Here is a 19288-nt window from a genome sequence, read left to right on the forward strand (position 1 = left end):
GTATATAGCACAGCCACCTAGCATATAACACAGCCACGTAGTATATAGCACAGCCCATGTAGCATATAACAGCTCATATAGTATATACAGGGTCGACTCCAGCTTTTTGAGGGCCCCGGGCGAAAGAGTCTCAGTGCCCCCCCCTTTAACCCCTTCCCGACCTTTGACGCATATGCTGCGTCATGAAAGTCGGTGCCATTCCGACCCATGACGCAGCATATGCGTCATGGAATGATCGCGTCCCTGCAGATCGGGTGAAAGGGTTAACTCCCATTTCACCCGATCTGCAGGGACAGGGGGAGTGGTAGTTTAGCCCAGGGGGGGTGGCTTCACCCCCTCGTGGCTACGATCGCTCTGATTGGCTGTTGAAAGTGAAACTGCCAATCAGAGCGATTTGTAATATTTCACCTAAAAAAATGGTGAAATATTACAATCCAGCCATGGCCGATGCTGCAATATCATCGGCCATGGCTGGACACACTAATGTGCACCCACCCCACTCCTCCGATCGCCCCCCCAGCCCCCCGATCTGTGGTCCGCTCTCCTCGGTCCTGTGCTCCGCTCCCCCGTCCTCCTGCCCGCTCCCCCCGTGCTCCAATCACACCCCCCGTGCTCTAATCAAACCCCCCCGCACTCCGATCACCCCCCCCCGCACAGCGATCACCCCCCCCGTGCTCCGATCCGCCTGCCCGCACAGCGTTCCCCCAGTCCGTGCTCCAATCCACCCCCCCCGTGTTCCGATCCACCCCCCGTGCTCCGACGCCCCCCCCGTGGTCCCCCCCCACCCCATCATACTTACCGATCCAGCCGGGGTCCCGTCCGTCTTCTGCCTGGGCGCCGTCATCTTCCAAAATGGCGGGCGCATGTGCAGTGCGCCCGCCGAATCTGCCGGCCGGCAGATTCGTTCCAGAGTGAATTTTGATCACTGAGATATAATCTATCTCAGTGATCAAAATAAAAAAAAAAGTAAATGACACCCCCCCTTTGTCACCCCCATAGGTAGGGACAATAAATTTTTTTTTTTTTTTTTTCCACTAAGGTTGGGGTAAGAACTAGGGTTAGGGGTAGGGTTAGGGGTAGGGTTAGGGTTAGGGGTAGGGTTAGGGGTAGGGTTAGGGGTAGGGGTAGGGGTAGGGTTAGGGTTTCGGTATGTGCACACGTATTCTGGTCCTCTGCGGATTTTTCCGCTGCGGATTTGATAAATCCGCAGTGCTAAACCGCTGCGGATTTATGGCGGATTTACCATGTTTTTTCTGCGCATTTCAATGCGGTTTTACAACTGCGATTTTCTATTTGAGCAGTTGTAAAACCGCTGCGGAATCCGCAGAAAGAAGCGACATGCTGCGGAATGTAAACCGCTGCGTTTCCGTGCAGTTTTTCTGCAGCATGTGTACAGCGATTTTTGTTTCCCGTAGGTTTGCATTGAACTGTAAACTCATGGGAAAATGCTGCGGATCCGCAGCGTTTTCCGCAGCGTGTGCACATACCTTTAGAATTAGGCTATGTGCACACGGTGCGGATTTGGCTGCGGATTGGCCGCTGCGGATTCGCCACTGCGGATTCGCAGCAGTGTTCCATCAGGTTTACAGTACCATGTAAACATATGGAAAACCAAATCCGCTGTGCCCATGTTGCGGAAAATACCGCGCGGAAACGCTGCGTTGTATTTCCCGCAGCATGTCAATTCTTTGTGCGGATTCCGCAGCGTTTTACACCTGTTCCTCAATAGGAATCCGCAGGTGAAATCCGGACAAAAAACACTGGAAATCCGCGGTAAATCCGCAGGTAAAACGCAGTGCCTTTTACCCGCGGATTTTTCAAAAATGGTGCGGAAATATCTCACACGAATCCACAACGTGGGCACATAGCCTTAGGGCTAGGGTTGGGTTGGAATTAGGGTTGTGGTTAGGGTTAGGGGTGTGTTGGGGTTACGGGTGTGTTGGGGTTAGGGTTGTGATTAGGGTTATGGCTACAGTTGGGATAAGGGTTAGGGGTGTGTTGGAGTTAGAATTGAGGGGTTTCCACTGTTTAGGCACATCAGGGGTCTCCAAACGCAACATGGCGCCACCATTGATTCCAGCCAATCTTGTATTCAAAAAGTCAAATGGTGCTCCCTCACTTCCGAGCCCCGACGTGTGCCCAAACAGTGGTTCACCCCCACATATGGGGTACCAGCATACTCAGGACAAACTGCGCAACAATTACTGGGGTCCAATTTCTACTGTTACCCTTGAGAAAATAAAAAATTGCTTGCTAAAACATCATTTTTGAGGAAAGAAAAATGATTTTTTATTTTCACGGCTCTGCGTTGTAAACGTCTGTGAAGCACTTGGGGGTTCAAAGTGCTCACCACATATCTAGATAAGTTCCTTGGGGGGTCTAGTTTCCAAAATGGGGTCACTTGTGTGGGGTTTCTACTGTTTAGGCACACCAGGGGCTCTGCAAACGCAACGTGACGCCCGCAGACCATTCCATCAAAGTCTGCATTTCAAAAGTCACTACTTCCCTTCTGAGCCCCGACGTGTGCCCAAACAATGGTTTACCCTCACACATGGGGTATCAGCTTACTCAGGAGAAACTGGACAACAACTTTTGGGGTCCAATTTCTCCTGTAACCCTTAGGAAAATAAAAAATTCTGGGCTAAAAAATTATTTTTGAGGAAAGAAAACGTATTTATTATTTTCACGGCTCTGTGTTATAAACTTCTGTAAAGCACTTGGGGGTTGAAAGTGCTCACCACATATCTAGATAAGTTCCTTTCGGGGTCTAGATTCCAAAATGGGGTCACTTGTGGGGGGTTTCTACTGTTTAGCAACATCAGGGGCTCTGCAAACGCAACGTGACGCCCGAAGAGCATTCCATCAAAGTCTGCATTTCATAACGTCACTTCTTCACTTCCGAGCCCCAACATGTGCCTAAACAGTGGTTTACCCCCACATATTGGGTATCAGCGTACTCAGGAGAAACTGGACAACAACTTTTGGGGTCAAATTTCTCCTGTTACCCTTGGGAAAATAAAAAATTGTGGGCTAAAAAATCATTTTTGAGAAAAGATTTTTTTTTTTTTTCATGGCTCTGCGTTATAAACTTCTGTGAAGCACTTGAGGGTTAAAAGTGCTCACCACACATCTAGATTAGTTCCTTTGGGGGTCTAGTTTCCAAAATGGGGTCATTTGTGGGGGATCTCTAATGTTTAGGCACACAGGGGCTCTCCAAACGCGACATGGTGTCCGCTAATGATTGGAGCTAATTTTCCATTTAAAAAGCCAAATGGCGTGCCTTCCCTTCTGAGCCCTCCCGTGCGCCCAAACAGTGGTTTACCCCCACATATGGGGTATCAGCATACTCAGGACAAACTGGACAACAACATTTGTGGTCCAATTTCTCCTATTACCATTGGCAAAATAGGAAATTCCAGGCTAAAAAATCATTTTTGAGAAAAGAAAAATTATTTTTTATTTTCATGGCCCTGCATTATAAACTTCTGTGAAGCACTTGGGGGTTTAAAGTGCTCAGTATGCATCTAGATAAGTTCCTTGGGGGGTCTAGTTTCCAAAATGGGGTCACTTGTGGGGGAGCTCCATTGCATAGGCACACAGGGGCTCTCCAAATGCGACATGGTGTCCGCTAACAAATGGAGCTAATTCTCCATTCAAAAAGTCAAAAGGCGCGCCTTCCCTTCCGAGCCCTGCCGTGTGCCCAAACAGTGGTTTACCCCCACATATGAGGTATCGGCGTACTCGGGAGAAATTGCTCAACAAATTTTAGGATCCATTTTATCCTATTGCCCATGTGAAAATGAAAAAATTGAGGCGAAAAGAAATTTTTTGTGAAAAAAAAAGCACTTTTTCATTTTTACGGAACAATTTGTGAAGCACCTGAGGGTTTAAAGTGCTCACTAGGCATCTAGATAAGTTCCTTGGGGGGTCCAGTTTCCAAAATGGGGTCACTTGTGGGGGAGCTCCAATGTTTAAGCACACAGGGTCTCTCCAAACGCGACATGGTGTCCGCTAACGATGGAGATAATTTTTCATTCAAAAAGTCAAATGGCGCTCCTTCCCTTCCGAGCCTTACCATGTGCCCAAACAGTGGTTTACCCCCACATGTGAGGTATCGGTGTGCTCAGGAGAAATTGCCAAACAAATTTTAGGATCCATTTTATCCTGTTGTCCATGTGAAAATGAAAAAATTGAGGCTAAAAGAATTTTTTTTGTGAAAAAATAGTACTTTTTCATTTTTACGGATCAATTTGTGAAGCAGCTGGGGGTTTAAAGCGCTCACTATGCATCTAGATAAGTTCCTTGGGGCGTCTAGTTTCCAAAATGGGGTCACTTGTGGGGGAGCTCCAATTTTTAGGCACACGGGGGCTCTCCAAACTTGACATGGTGTCCGCTAAAGAGTGCAGCCAATTTTTCATTTAAAAAGTCAAATGGCGCTCCTTCCCTTCCAAGCCCTGCCGTGTGCCCAAACAGTGGTTTACCCCCACATATGAGGTATCAGCGTACTCAGGACAAATTGGACAACAACTTTCCTGGTTCAGTTTCTCCTTTTACCATTGGGAAAATACAAAAATTGTTGCTGAAAAATCATTTTTGTGACTAAAAAGTTAAATGTTCATTTTTTCCTTCCATGTTGCTTCTGCTGCTGTGAAGCACCTGAAGGGTTAATAAACTTCTTGAATGTGGTTTTGAGCACCTTGAGGGGTGCATTTTTTAGAATGGTGTCACTTTTGGGTATTTTCAGCCATATAGACCTCTCAAACTGACTTCAAATGTGAGGTGGTCCCTAAAAAAAATGGTTTTGTAAATTTCGTTGTAAAAATGAGAAATCGCTGGTCAAATTTTAACCCTTATAACTTCCTAGCAAAAAAAAATTTTGTTTCCAAAATTGTGCTGATGTAAAGTAAACATGTGGGAAATGTTATTTATTAACTACTTTGTGTCACATACCTCTCTGGTTTAACAGAATAAAAATTCAAAATGTGAAAATTGCGAAATTTTCAAAATTTTCGCCAAATTTCCGTTTTTATCACAAATAAACACAGAATTTATTGACCTAAATTTACCACTAACATGAAGCCCAATATGTCACGAAAAAACAATCTCAGAACCGCTAGGATCCATTGAAGCGTTCCTGAGTTATTACCTCATAAAGGGACACTGGTCAGAATTGCAAAAAACGGCAAGGTCTTTAAGGTCAAAATAGGCTGGGTCATGAAGGGGTTAACACATACCACGATTCATGATCGCATATAAACACAGCCATGTAGTATATAACACAGCCCATGTAGTATATAGCACAGCCATCTAGCATATAACACAGCCATCTAGCATATAACACAGCCACGTAGTATATAGCACAGCCCACGTAGCATATAACAGCCCATATAGTATATAGCACAACCACATAGTATATAACAAGGCCCACGTAGTTTATAGAACAGCCATCTAGTATATAGCACAGCCCACGTAGCATATAACAGCCCACGTAGTATATAGAACAGCCATGTAGTATATAGAGACACTTGCCCCATATAGTGCTGCACAAAGGTTATGGCCCCATAGATGCTCCATACACAGACACTTACCCCATATACATTCAAGAAAAGAGGAGGGGGGAGAGGGAAGGTTAGGAGCTTGACATGCCGAGACATGCATCTGTAAACCGTTGCAAATGAATATAGCTGGTGGGTGCTGTACCTGCTGGTGATTTCAGCTGAAGTGGAAGAAAGAAAAAGGGAATATCCAGCACGTCCATCCAGTGTAAGTAAAATATCCAAAATTTATTGAAGCATTTTAAAAAACAATATTAAAAAAGAGAGAGAGAGACTCTCTCTGCCTGACGCGTTTCTGGCGCACCACGGCGCCCTTAGTCATAGGAACTAATACCATATAGATGAACAGGTTTATATATAGCAAGGAACCAATCACAGACATAGCAATCAATTACATTGAAAAAAGCTGCAGCTAAACACACATAAGACTTTTTTCTTCTATTTCAAATACATTGAAATTACATAAATATATACTTTAAATTGCCGCAAGATCTATCTGTTAGTTCAATATATGTAAAAAAGGTCATTCCTGTAATTCATACCGTGTGGATGTTTAGTGTCTAAAGTCAGAATCCAAAAGGCTTCCCACAGTGCTAATTGTTTCTTCCAATCTCCACCTCTAGGTGACTGACTAACCCTTTCTATGCCAAAAAATGAAAAATCTGATAGGTCTCCTTTATGTACAGAAATAAAATGTTTCGTAGCCCCGGAATAGCCTGAATTATTGTTATTTATATTTGCTATATGTTCTGAAATTCTTTTTTTGATTTTTCTTGTGGTGTAACCTATATAGCAAATGTTGCAAGCCTTACATTTTATGCAGTATATGACGTGGTCAGAATCACAATTAATAAATGATTTTATATTATAAGTAACATTGTGATTCGAGGAAAAAGTAGTTCTTTTGTTGTCTACAAATGGGCAGACATTACATCTGTTACCAGAACATTTAAAAAAACCTTTTATTGATAGCCATGATGTGGGAGTTTTTTTCTGGCGCACCATACTGGGAGACAAAATATTCCCCAGTGTGCAACCTCTCCTGGTAACAGATGTAATGTCTGCCCATTTCTAGACAACAAAAGAACTACTTTTTCCTCGAATCACAATGTTACTTATAATATAAAATCATTTATTAATTGTGATTCTGACCACGTCATATACTGCATAAAATGTAAGGCTTGCAACATTTGCTATATAGGTTACACTACAAGGAAAATCAAAAAAAGAATTTCAGAACATATAGCAAATATAAATAACAATAATTCAGGCTATTCTGGGGCTACGAAACATTTTATTTCTGTACATAAAGGAGACCTATCAGATTTTTCAATTTTTGGCATAGAAAGGGTTAGTCAGTCACCTAGAAGTGGAGATTGGAAGAAACAATTAGCACTGCTGGAAGCCTTTTGGATTCTGACTTTAGACACTAAACATCCACACGGCATGAATTACAGGAATGACCTTTTTTACATATATTGAACTAACAGATAAATATATACTTTAAATTGCCGCAAGATCTATGTAATTTCAATGTATTTGAAATAGGAGAAAAAAGTCTTCTTATGTGTGTTTAGCTGCAGCTTTTTTCAATGTACCGTAATTGATTGCTATGTCTGTGATTGGTTCCTTGCTATATATAAACCTGTTCATCAATATGGTATTAGTTCCTATGACTAAGGGCGCCGTGGTGCGCCAGAAACGCGTCAGGCAGAGAGAGTCTCTCTCTCTCTTTTTTAATATTGTTTTTTAAAATGCTTCAATAAATTTTGGATATTTTACTTACACTGGATGGACGTGCTGGATATTCCCTTTTTCTTTCTTCCACTTACCCCATATAGTGCTCCACAAACATTATGGCCCCATACAGACACTTGCCCCATATAGTGCTGCACAAACGTTATGGCCCCATACAGACACTTGCCCCATATAGTGCTGCACAAACGTTATGGCCCCATACAGACACTTGCCCCATATAGTGCTGCACAAACGTTATGGCCCCATACAGACACTTGCCCCATGTAGTGCTGCACAAAGGTTATGGCCCCATAAGATGCTCCATACAGAAACTTGCCCCATTTGCTGTTGCTGCGATAAAAATAAAAAATCACGTCACCGCACCCTCTGACCTCAGCGTCACTGCAGAAGATGCTGAAGACGAAGGGCCGGCGTTAGTGGCAGGCAGGCAGCTGCCAGTGCCTAGGACCACCGGGAGGGGGAGCGGCCGGGGACTGTCTAATTATACTCACCTACCTACTCCTGGCGGCTGGCACTGTCCCTGCAGGTCCCCGACTCCCCAGCTTCTTCCTGTACTGAGCGGTCACATGGTACCGCTCATTACAGTAATGAATATGCGACTCCACCTCCCATGGGGGTGGAGCCGCATATTCATTACTGTAATGAGCGGTAACAGTGACCGCTCAATACAGGAAGAAGCTGCCATGCTGGGAAGCACGGACTGCAGGAGGAGGTGAGTATAACAGGTAGGGGAGCGCTGCACGATAGTCACCTGCTCCTCGTTCCAGCCGCCGCTCTGCCTTCATCTTCAGCGTCTTCTGCAGTGATGCTGAGGTCAGAGGGTGCGGTGACGCAATTAGTGCGTGCCCTCTGCCTGGCGTCAGTGCAGAAGATGCTGAAGAAGATGGAGTGGCGGCAGGAACGAGGACATGTGAATATTGAAAGTGCCGGGGGCCTGAGCGACGGAGAGGTGAGTATGTGATTTTTTATTTTTATCGCAGCAACAGCAAATGGGGCCAGTTTCTGTATGGAGCATCTTATGGGACCATAACGTTTGTGCAGCACTATATGGGGCAAGTGTCTGTATGGGGCCATAACGTTTGTGCAGCACTATATGGGGCAAGTGTCTGTATGGAGCACCTTATGGGGCCATAACGTTTGTGCAGTACTATATGGGGCAAGTGTCTGTATGGGGCCATAATGTTTGTGCAGCACTATATGGGGTAAGTGTCTGTATGGAGCATCTATGGGGCCATAACCTTTTGAAGCGCAGGAATCCACACAGTCTCTATTAGTTTATATGCAATTTTTAGTACAAGAGTGTCCTAAAACAGGCTGTGATTCCTATCTAGCTATCCCTAGCTAACTACACAGTTGGTGACTGGTTACACTTCTCTGTTTACTCACAGAAGTAGATTTCTTGAAATCACACGGTCCCCAAACAGGAATGCCTCAAGCTCTGGATTTCTCTCTCCATCACCGCGCTGCTTCTCCTCAAACGTCCGGAAACTCTCTGAGGTAACTGCTGTTTCCAGAAATTTGTCCGTAACTCAAGGGTGACCTCCAGTGGCTGAACAAAATTACTGCAACAACATTGTAATTATCTTGTCTATTACTCAAGGGGGACCTCTGGTGGCTGAACAAAGTTACTGCATCAACATTGTTTAGAACAGAATACATCAGGATTAAGTTACTGCATCATCACTGTTTATGATAGAAAAACATCACTACACACAGCAGGGGAGGTTAGATGATCAAAGGCGCTGGACCTGACTACATCCATATGCTGTAACACCTTGCACCAGATAACATTTAGAATGACCCCCACCTTGGATATACAGCAGTAAGTATTGAATACAATGCAACAAATGAATTTAGCAAACATTCAGCAGGCACTGTTATATACAATTAAAGGGAATGTTGCTGGACAATAAGCAGCAGATGACAGCAAGCAAATATTGTACCATTAAAGGGAATGTTGCAGGATGATAAGCAGCAGATAACAGCAAGCAGATATTGTACCATTAAAGGGAATGTGTTATGAACAGGTGATTCAGAACCACAATGGACCTAGTGGTTAAGAGCACACAAAGTGACCTGATAGTTACTAACATAGGACGAGCTCTGAGACGTGGGAACTCTGCTGACCGCAATCCCTAATCCTATCACACTCACTAGAGGTAGCCGTGGATTGCTCCTAACGCTCCCTATGCAACTCGGCACAGCCAGAAAAACTAACTAGCCATGAAGATAGAAAAATAAGCCTACCTTGCCTCAGAGAAATGCCCCAAAGGAAAAGGCAGCCCCCCACATATAATGACTGTGAGTTAAGATGAAAATACAAACACACAGATGAAATAGATTTAGCAAAGTGAGGCCCGACTTACTGAATAGACCGAGGATAGGAAAGATAGCTTTGCGGTCAACACAAAAACCTACAAACAACCACGCAGAGGGGCAAACAGACCCTCCGCACCGACTAATGGTACGGAGGTGCTCCCTCTGCGTCTCAGAGCTTCCAGCAAGCAAGAAATACCAATATAGCAAGCTGGACAGAAAATATAGCAACAAAAGTAACACAAGCAGAACTTAGCTTATGCAGGGCAGACAGGCCACAAGAACGATCCAGGAGAAAGCAAGACCAATACTGGAACATTGACTGGAGGCCAGGAACAAAGAACTAGGTGGAGTTAAATAGAGCAGCACCTAACGACTTAACCTCGTCACCTGAGGAATGAAACTCAGAAGCCGCAGCCCCACTCACATCCACCAGCGGAAGCTCATAGACAGAACCAGCTGAAGTACCACTCATGACCACAGGAGGGAGCTTGACCACAGAATTCACAACAGTACCACCCCCTTGAGGAGGGGTCACTGAACCCTCACCAGAGCCCCCAGGCCGACCAGGATGGGCCAAATGAAAGGCACGAACCAGATCGGCAGCATGAACATCAGAGGCAAAGACCCAGGAATTATCTTCCTGACCATAACCCTTCCACTTAATCAGGTACTGAAGTTTCCGTCTCGAAATACGAGAATCCAAAATCTTCTCCACTATATACTCCAACTCCCCCTCAACCAAAACCGGGGCAGGAGGATCAACGGATGGAACCACAGGTGCCACGTATCTCCGCAACAATGACCTATGGAATACGTTATGGATGGAAAAAGAAGCTGGAAGGGTCAAACGAAAAGACACAGGATTAAGAACCTCAGAAATCCTATACGGACCAATGAAACGAGGCTTAAACTTAGGAGAGGAAACTTTCATAGGAATTGTTATGATGGCAATCCAGTGACAGTGTGCCAGCAATCAGAGCACATACAGTGATCTGACAATAACCCAAAAACAATAGAACGAGCTCTGAGACGTGGAATCTCTGTAGACCGCAATACCTGAACCTATCCTAAACACAACTAAAGGCAGCTGTGGATTGCGCCTGACATTACCTATGCAACTGGGCACAGCCTGAGGAACTGACTAGCCTGAAGATAGAAATACAAGCCTGGCTTGCCTCAGAGAAATACCCCAAAGGAATAGGCAGCCCCCCACATATAATGACTGTTAGCAAGAGGAAAAGACAAAACGTAGGGATGAAATAGATTCAGCAAAGTGAGGCCCGATATTCTAGATAGAGCGAGGATAGCAAAGAGAACTTTGCAGTCTACAAAAAACCCTAAAGCAAAAAACCACGCAAAGGGGGCAAAAAGACCCACCGTGCCGAGCTAACGGCACGGCGGTACACCCTTTGCGTCTCAGAGCTTCCAGCAAAACGAATAGACAAGCTGGACAGACAAAATAGCAACAAAAGCAAAGAAGCACTTATCTAAGCAGAGCAGCAGGCCACAGGAAAGATCCAAAGCTCAGATCCAACACTGGAACATTGACAAGGAGCAAGGAAGACAGAATCAGGTGGAGTTAAATAACAAAGCAGCCAACGAGCTCACCAGAACACCTGAGGGAGGAAGCCCAGAAGCTGCAGTACCACTTGTGACCACAGGAGTGAATTCAGCCACAGAATTCACAACAAGGAATATAACGAGATGACAACCAAACCAAATCCCCAACATGAAGTCGGGGACCCACACAGCACTTGCGGTTAGCGAAAGGTTGAGCCTTCTCCTGAGACAATGTCAAATTGTCCACCACATGAGTCCAAATCTGCTGCAACCTATCCACCACAGTATCCACACCAGGACAGTCAGAAGACTCAACCTGCCCTGAAGAGAAACGAGGATGGAAACCAGAATTGCAGAAAAACGGCGAAACCAAAGTAGCCGAGCTGGCCCGATTATTAAGGGCGAACTCAGCCAAAGGCAAAAAAGACACCCAATCATTCTGATCGGCAGAAACAAAACATCTCAGATATGTTTCCAAGGTCTGATTGGTTCGTTCAGTCTGGCCATTTGTCTGAGGATGGAAAGCCGAGAAAAAAGACAAATCAATGCCCATCCTAGCACAAAAGGCTCGCCAAAACCTCGAAACAAACTGGGAACCTCTGTCAGAAACGATGTTCTCCGGAATGCCATGTAAACGAACCACATGCTGGAAGAACAATGGTACCAAATCAGAGGAGGAAGGCAATTTAGACAAGGGTACCAAATGGACCATCTTTGAGAAGCGATCACAAACAACCCAAATGACCGACATTTTTTGAGAGATGGGGAGATCCGAAATAAAATCCATAGAGATATGTGTCCAGGGCCTCTTCGGGACTGGCAAGGGCAAAAGCAACCCACTGGCACAAGAACAGCAGGGCTTAGCCCGAGCACAAATCCCACAGGACTGCACAAATGAACGCACATCCCGCGACAGAGACGGCCACCAAAAGGATCTAGCCACCAAATCTCTGGTACCAAAGATTCCAGGATGACCAGCCAACACCGAACCATGAACCTCAGAGATAACTCTACTCGTCCATTTATCAGGGACAAACAGTTTCTCCGCTGGGCAACGGTCAGGTCTATTAGCCTGAAATTTTTGCAGCACCCGCCGCAAATCAGGGGAGATGGCAGACAAAATTACCCCCTCCTTGAGAACACCCGCCGGCTCAGACAAACCCGGAGAGTTGGGCACAAAACTCCTAGACAGGGCATCCGCCTTCACATTTTTAGAGCCCGGAAGGTACGAAACCACAAAGTCAAAACGGGAGAAAAACAGCGACCAACGAGCCTGTCTAGGATTCAACCGTTTGGCAGACTCGAGATAAGTCAAGTTCTTATGATCAGTCAAGACCACCAAGCGATGCTTAGCTCCTTCAAGCCAATGACGCCACTCCTCGAATGCCCACTTCATGGCCAGCAACTCTCGATTGCCAACATCATAATTACGCTCAGCAGGTGAAAACTTCCTGGAAAAGAAGGCGCATGGTTTCATCACCGAACCATCAGAACTTCTTTGCGACAAAACAGCCCCTGCTCCAATCTCAGAAGCATCAACCTCAACCTGGAACGGGAGCGAAACATCTGGTTGACACAACACAGGGGCAGAAGAAAAACGACGCTTCAACTCTTGAAAAGCTTCCACAGCAGCAGAAGACCAATTGACCACATCAGCACCCTTCTTGGTTAAATCAGTTAACGGTTTAGCAATACTAGAAAAATTATTGATGAAGCGACGATAAAAATTAGCAAAGCCCAGGAACTTTTGCAGACTCTTCAGAGATGTCGGCTGAGTCCAATCATAAATGGCCTGAACTTTAACAGGGTCCATCTCGATAGTAGAAGGGGAAAAAATGAAACCCAAAAATGAAACCTTCTGAACACCAAAGAGACACTTTGACCCCTTCACAAACAAAGAATTCGCACGCAGGACCTGGAACACCATTCTGACCTGCCTCACGTGAGACTCCCAATCATCCGAGAAGACCAAAATATCATCCAAGTATACAATCAGGAATTTATCCAGGTACTCTCGGAAGATGTCATGCATGAAGGACTGAAACACTGATGGAGCATTAGAAAGCCCGAATGGCATAACCAGGTACTCAAAATGGCCCTCGGGCGTATTAAATGCTGTTTTCCATTCATCGCCCTGTTTAATGCGCACAAGATTATACGCACCACGAAGATCTATCTTGGTGAACCAACTAGCCCCCTTAATCCGAGCAAACAAATCAGACAGCAGCAGCAAGGGGTACTGAAATTTGACCGTGATTTTATTTAGAAGGCGGTAATCAATACAAGGTCTCAGCGAACCATCCTTCTTGGCCACAAAAAAGAACCCTGCTCCCAATGGCGACGACGACGGGCGAATATGACCCTTCTCCAAGGATTCCTTTACGTAACTCCGCATAGCGGTGTGCTCAGGCACAGATAAATTAAACAGTCGACCTTTAGGAAACTTACTACCAGGAATCAAATCGATAGCGCAATCACAATCCCTATGCGGAGGTAGGGCACTGGACTTGGGCTCATCAAATACATCCCGGTAATCCGACAAGAACTCTGGGACCACAGAAGGGGTGGATGATGAAATAGACAGAAATGGAACATCACCATGTACCCCCTGACAACCCCAGCTGGACACAGACATTGATTTCCAATCCAATACTGGGTTATGGACCTGCAGCCATGGCAACCCCAACACGACCATATCATGCAGATTATGCAACACCAAAAAGCGAATATCCTCCTGATGCGCAGGAGCCATGCACATGATCAGCTGGGTCCAGTACTGAGGCTTATTCTTGGCCAAAGGCGTAGCATCAATTCCTCTCAATGGAATAGGACACTGCAAGGGCTCCAAGAAAAACCCACAGCGCCTAGCATACTCCAAGTCCATCAAATTCAGGGCAGCGCCTGAATCCACAAATGCCATGACAGAATAGGATGACAAAGAGCAGATCAAAGTAACGGACAAAAGAAATTTCACTGTACCGTACCAATGGTGGCAGAGCTAGCGAACCGCTTAGTGCGCTTAGGACAAATCGGAGATAGCATGAGTGGAATCACCACAGTAAAAACACAGCCCATTCCGTTGTCTGTGTTCTTGCCGTTCAGCTCTGGTCAAAGTCCTATTGCATTGCATAGGCTCAGGTTTATGCTCAGATAATACCGCCAAATGGTGCACAGTTTTACGCTCACGTAAGCGTCGATCGATCTGAATGGCATAGACTCATTCAGACCAGCAGGCATAGGAAATCCCACCATGACATCCTTAAGGGCTTCAGAGAGACCCTTTCTGAAAATTGCTGCCAGAGCACATTCATTCCATTGAGTGAGCACAGACCACTTCCTAAATTTCTGACAATATATCTCTACCTCATCCTGACCCTGACACAGAGCCAGCAAGATTTTCTCTGCCTGATCCACTGAATTAGGTTCATCATAAAGCAACCCGAGCGCCAGAAAAAACGCATCAATATCACATAATGCAGGATCTCCTGGCGCAAGGGAAAATGCCCAGTCTTGAGGGTCGCCACGTAATAAAGAAATAATGATCTTTACTTGTTGAACTGGGTCACCAGAGGAGCGGGGTTTCAAAGACAGAAATAGTTTACAATTATTTTTGAAATTCAGAAATTTAGCTCTATCTCCAGAAAATAACTCAGGAATAGGAATTTTAGGTTCTAACATAGGATTCTGAACCACTAAATCTTGAATGTTCTGAACACTTATAGCGAGATTATCCATCAAAGAGGACAGACCTTGAATGTCCATGTCTACACCTGTGTTCTGAACCACCCTGATGTAAAGGGGAAAAGAAAGACAAAACACAGTGCAAAGAAAAAAAAATGGTCTCAGAACTTCTCTTTTCCCTCTATTGAGAAGCATTAGTACTTTGGGCCTCCAGTACTGTTATGAACAGGTGATTCAGAACCACAATGGACCTAGTGGTTAAGAGCACACAAAGTGACCTGATAGTTACTAACATAGGACGAGCTCTGAGACGTGGGAACTCTGCTGACCGCAATCCCTAATCCTATCACACACACTAGAGGTAGCCGTGGATTGTTCCTAACGCTCCCTATGCAACTCGGCACAGCCAGAAAAACTAACTAGCCCTGAAGATAGAAAAATAAGCCTACCTTGCCTCAGAGAAATTCCCCAAAGGAAAAGGCAGCCCCCCACATATAATGACTGTGAGTTAAGATGAAAATACAAACACAGAGATGAAATAGATTTAGCAAAGTGAGGCCCGACTTACTGAATAGACCGAGGATAGGAAAGATAGCTTTGCGGTCAACACAAAAACCTACAAACAACCACGCAGAGGGGCAAAAAGACCCTCCGCACCGACTAACGGTACGGAGGTGCTCCCTCTGCGTCTCAGAGCTTCCAGCAAGCAAGAAATACCAATATAGCAAGCTGGACAGAAAATATAGCAACAAAAGTAACACAAGCAGAACTTAGCTTATGCAGGGCAGACAGGCCACAAGAACGATCCAGGAGAAAGCAAGACCAATACTGGAACATTGACTGGAGGCCAGGAACAAAGAACTAGGTGGAGTTAAATAGAGCATCACCTAACGACTTAACCTCATCACCTGAGGAAGGAAACTCAGAAGCCGCAGCCCCACTCACATCCACCAGCGGAAGCTCATAGACAGAACCAGCCGAAGTACCACTCATGACCACAGGAGGGAGCTTGACCACAGAATTCACAACAGGAATGGGCGATGACATGAGTAGAGTTTAATTTAGAATCATTAAAGGAGTCTGTCATTCTTTCACTTAAAATACTTTATTCTGGGTATGTGCTTATTTACAATATAACTTTAGAATTAGTAATGGATAGGTATCTTATTGATGATTCTCCATTACTAACTTGTGGGTTAGATGTCACTTGACAATGCAAAGGTGACGTCAAATATACAAATATGAACCCCAATTGCCACCACCACGGGGCAAGCAGGAACAGCTGGGCAAAACGCCAGTATTGTCGCATAGATGCGCCCTTTCTGGGCAGCTTCGGGCTGCTATTTTTAGGCTCGTGGGACCAATATTCATGTTCCCTTTCCAGACTGAGAATACGAGCCTCCAGCTGTCTGCTTTAGCATGTCTGGTTGTCATTTTTTAAATTGCAGCATGGGGACCCTTCCATTCTTGATAACCCGACTTGCTAATGCTGACAGCTCAGGGTTGCAGCCCCCAGCTCAAGGGAACCCACTCTTTTTTTTTAATTATTTATTTACAGCGCAGGCACCAGCTAGTAAATACTTCCATCAGCCACCACCTACTCTCTGTTATTACTTGCAGCAGGAGTAGACTGATTGGAGTAGTAGTCCCAAACGAGACAGCAGTATTTGATTGGTTACAAGGGAGTTACAAGACTAACCATTGGATCCCGACAATGAGAATCGCAGATGTAGATACCATATTACCCCAAGGTCATGTGATGACCCCAGGATATGGTGGCCAGTGAGATAGATACCATAGTACCCCAAGGTCATGTGATGACCCCAGGATTTGGTGGCCAGTGAGATCCAGCTATAAGCTGGGTCTCACAGGCTGTGTCAGTGATTCACTGGCTGGTCTCATGCACTGCAGTACATGAGTATTGGGGTGTATGAGACCAGTGATCAAAATAAAAATTATACAAATAATTGGTGTCACCACTAAAGATTAGCGAACACTAGGGTTGAGCGAAACGGGTCGAACATTTTCAAAAGTCGCCGACTTTTGGCTAAGTCGGGGTTTCATGAAACCCGATCCGACCCCTGTGCGGGGTCGGCCATGCGGTACGCGACTTTCGCGCCAAAGTCGCGTTTCAATGACGCGAAAAGCGCCATTTCTCAGCCAATGAAGGTAAACGCAGAGTGTGGGCAGCGTGATGACATAGGTCCTGGTCCCCACCATCTTAGAGAAGGGCATTGCAGTGATTGGCTTGCTGTCTGCGACGTCACAGGGGCTATAAAGAGGCGTTCCCGCCGACCGCCATCTTACTGCTGCTGATCTGAGCTTAGGGAGAGGTTGCTGCCGCTTTGTCAGAAGCAGGGATAGCGTTAGGCAGGGTCCATTAACCACAAAACCGCTTGTGCTGCAGCGATTTGCACTGTCCAACACCACCCTCGGTGTGCAGGGACAGTGGAAGTTTTTTTTTTTTTTTTTTCCCCTCAGCGCTGTAGCTCATTGGGCTGCCCTAGAAGGCTCCCTGATAGCTGCATTGCTGTGTGTACGCCGCTGTGCAAACCAACTGCTTTTTTCAAAGCACAAATCCTCTTGTTCCTTCCTTTCTGCACAGCTATCTTTTTTGTTTGTCCACACTTTTTATTTCATTTGTGCATCAGTCCACTCCTTATTGCTGCCTGCCATACCTGGCTGAGATTACTGCAGGCAGGGAGATAGTAGCTGCCTGCCATACCTGGCTGAGATTACTGCAGGCAGGGAGATAGTAATTGTAGGACATTCCCTGTGTTTTTTTTTTTTTTTTTTTTGGTGGGAGATTAAGATTGGCAATTTGGCATTTCTGCTAGAGTGCCATCCCTGTGTGTGCCATCTCTCTCACATAGTGGGCCATAGAAAGCCTTTTCATTTTTCTGTATTTTTTTTTGTGGGGTGTATAAATTCTCCCTGATAAAAATACAGTGGGAGATTAATATTGGCCTTTGGGCTTGTGTGCCAGTCCTGAGTGTGCCATCTCTCTCACAAATAGTGGGCCATAGAAAGCCTATTTTATTTTTTTGGGGGTTTTATAAATTCTCCCTGAAAAAAAGGGAGATTAATATTGGCCTCTGGGCTTGTGTGCCAGTCCTGAGCGTGCCATCTGTGCCAGCCCTGAGCGTGCCATCTCTCTCACAAATAGTGGGCCATAGAAAGCCTATTTAATTTTTTTTTTGGTTTTATAAATTCTCCCTGAAAAAAAGGGAGATTAATATTGGCCTCTGGGCTTGTGTGCCAGTTGTGAGCGTGCCATCTGTGCCAGTCCTGAGCGTGCCATCTCTCTCACAAATAGTGGGCCATAGAAAGCCTATTTAATTTTTTTTTTTTGTTTTATAAATTTTCCCTGAAAAAAGGGAGATTAATATTGGCCTCTGGGCTTGTGTGCCAGTTGTGAGCGTGCCATCTGTGCCAGTCCTGAGCGTGCCATCTCTCTCACAAATAGTGGGCCATAGAAAGCCTATTTAATTTTTTTTTTGGTTTTATAAATTTTCCCTGAAAAAAGGGAGATTAATATTGGCCTCTGGGCTTGTGTGCCAGTTGTGAGCGTGCCATCTGTGCCAGTCCTGAGCGTGCCATCTCTCTCACAAATAGTGGGCCATAGAAAGCCTATTTAAATATTTTTTTGGTTTTATAAATTCTCCCAGAAAAAAAGGGAGATTAATATTGGCCTCTGGGCTTCTGTGCCAGTCCTGAGCGTGCCATCTGTGCCAGTCCTGAGCGTCCCATCTCTCTCACAAATAGTGGGCCATAGAAAGCCTATTTTTTTTTTTTGGGGGGTTTTAGAAATTCTCCCTGGAAAAAAAAAGGGAGATTAATATTGCCCTTTGGGCTTGTGTGCCAGTACTAAGCGTTCCATCTCTCTCTCTCTCTCTTAGTCAGTGGGCCATAGAACGCCTATTTTTGGTTTTATTTGTTTTCTAAATTCTCCCTGAAAAAATCATTTTATTTTATTTGGTTTCTAAATTCTTCCTGACAAAATCATATTTTTTTTATTATTTTTTTTTCTAAAGTCTCCCTGAAAAAAAAAAAAAAAAAACAACCAAAAAAAACAGTGGGAGATTAATATTGGCCTTTCTGCTTGTGTGCCAGTCTTGACTCCTGGGTGTGCCATCTCTCTCTCTCTCTCTCTCTCTCTCTCCAATTGTGGTCCATAGAAAGCCTATATTTTTTTTCCTTGATTTGGGTTCCAAAATCTACCAGAGAAAATAACTCCATCAATCATTGGTAGAAAAATATTGGCCTCTGGGCTTGTGTGCCACTCCTGATTCCTGTGTGCGTCATCTCTCAGTCAGTGGGCCATAGAACGCCTATTTTTGGTTTTATTTGTTTTATAAATTCTCCCTGAAAAAATCATTTTATTTTATTTGGTTTCTAAATTCTTCCTGATAAAA

This window comes from Ranitomeya imitator, chromosome 4 (genome assembly GCF_032444005.1).
Source record: "Ranitomeya imitator isolate aRanImi1 chromosome 4, aRanImi1.pri, whole genome shotgun sequence".
Lineage (NCBI taxonomy): Eukaryota > Metazoa > Chordata > Amphibia > Anura > Dendrobatidae > Ranitomeya > Ranitomeya imitator.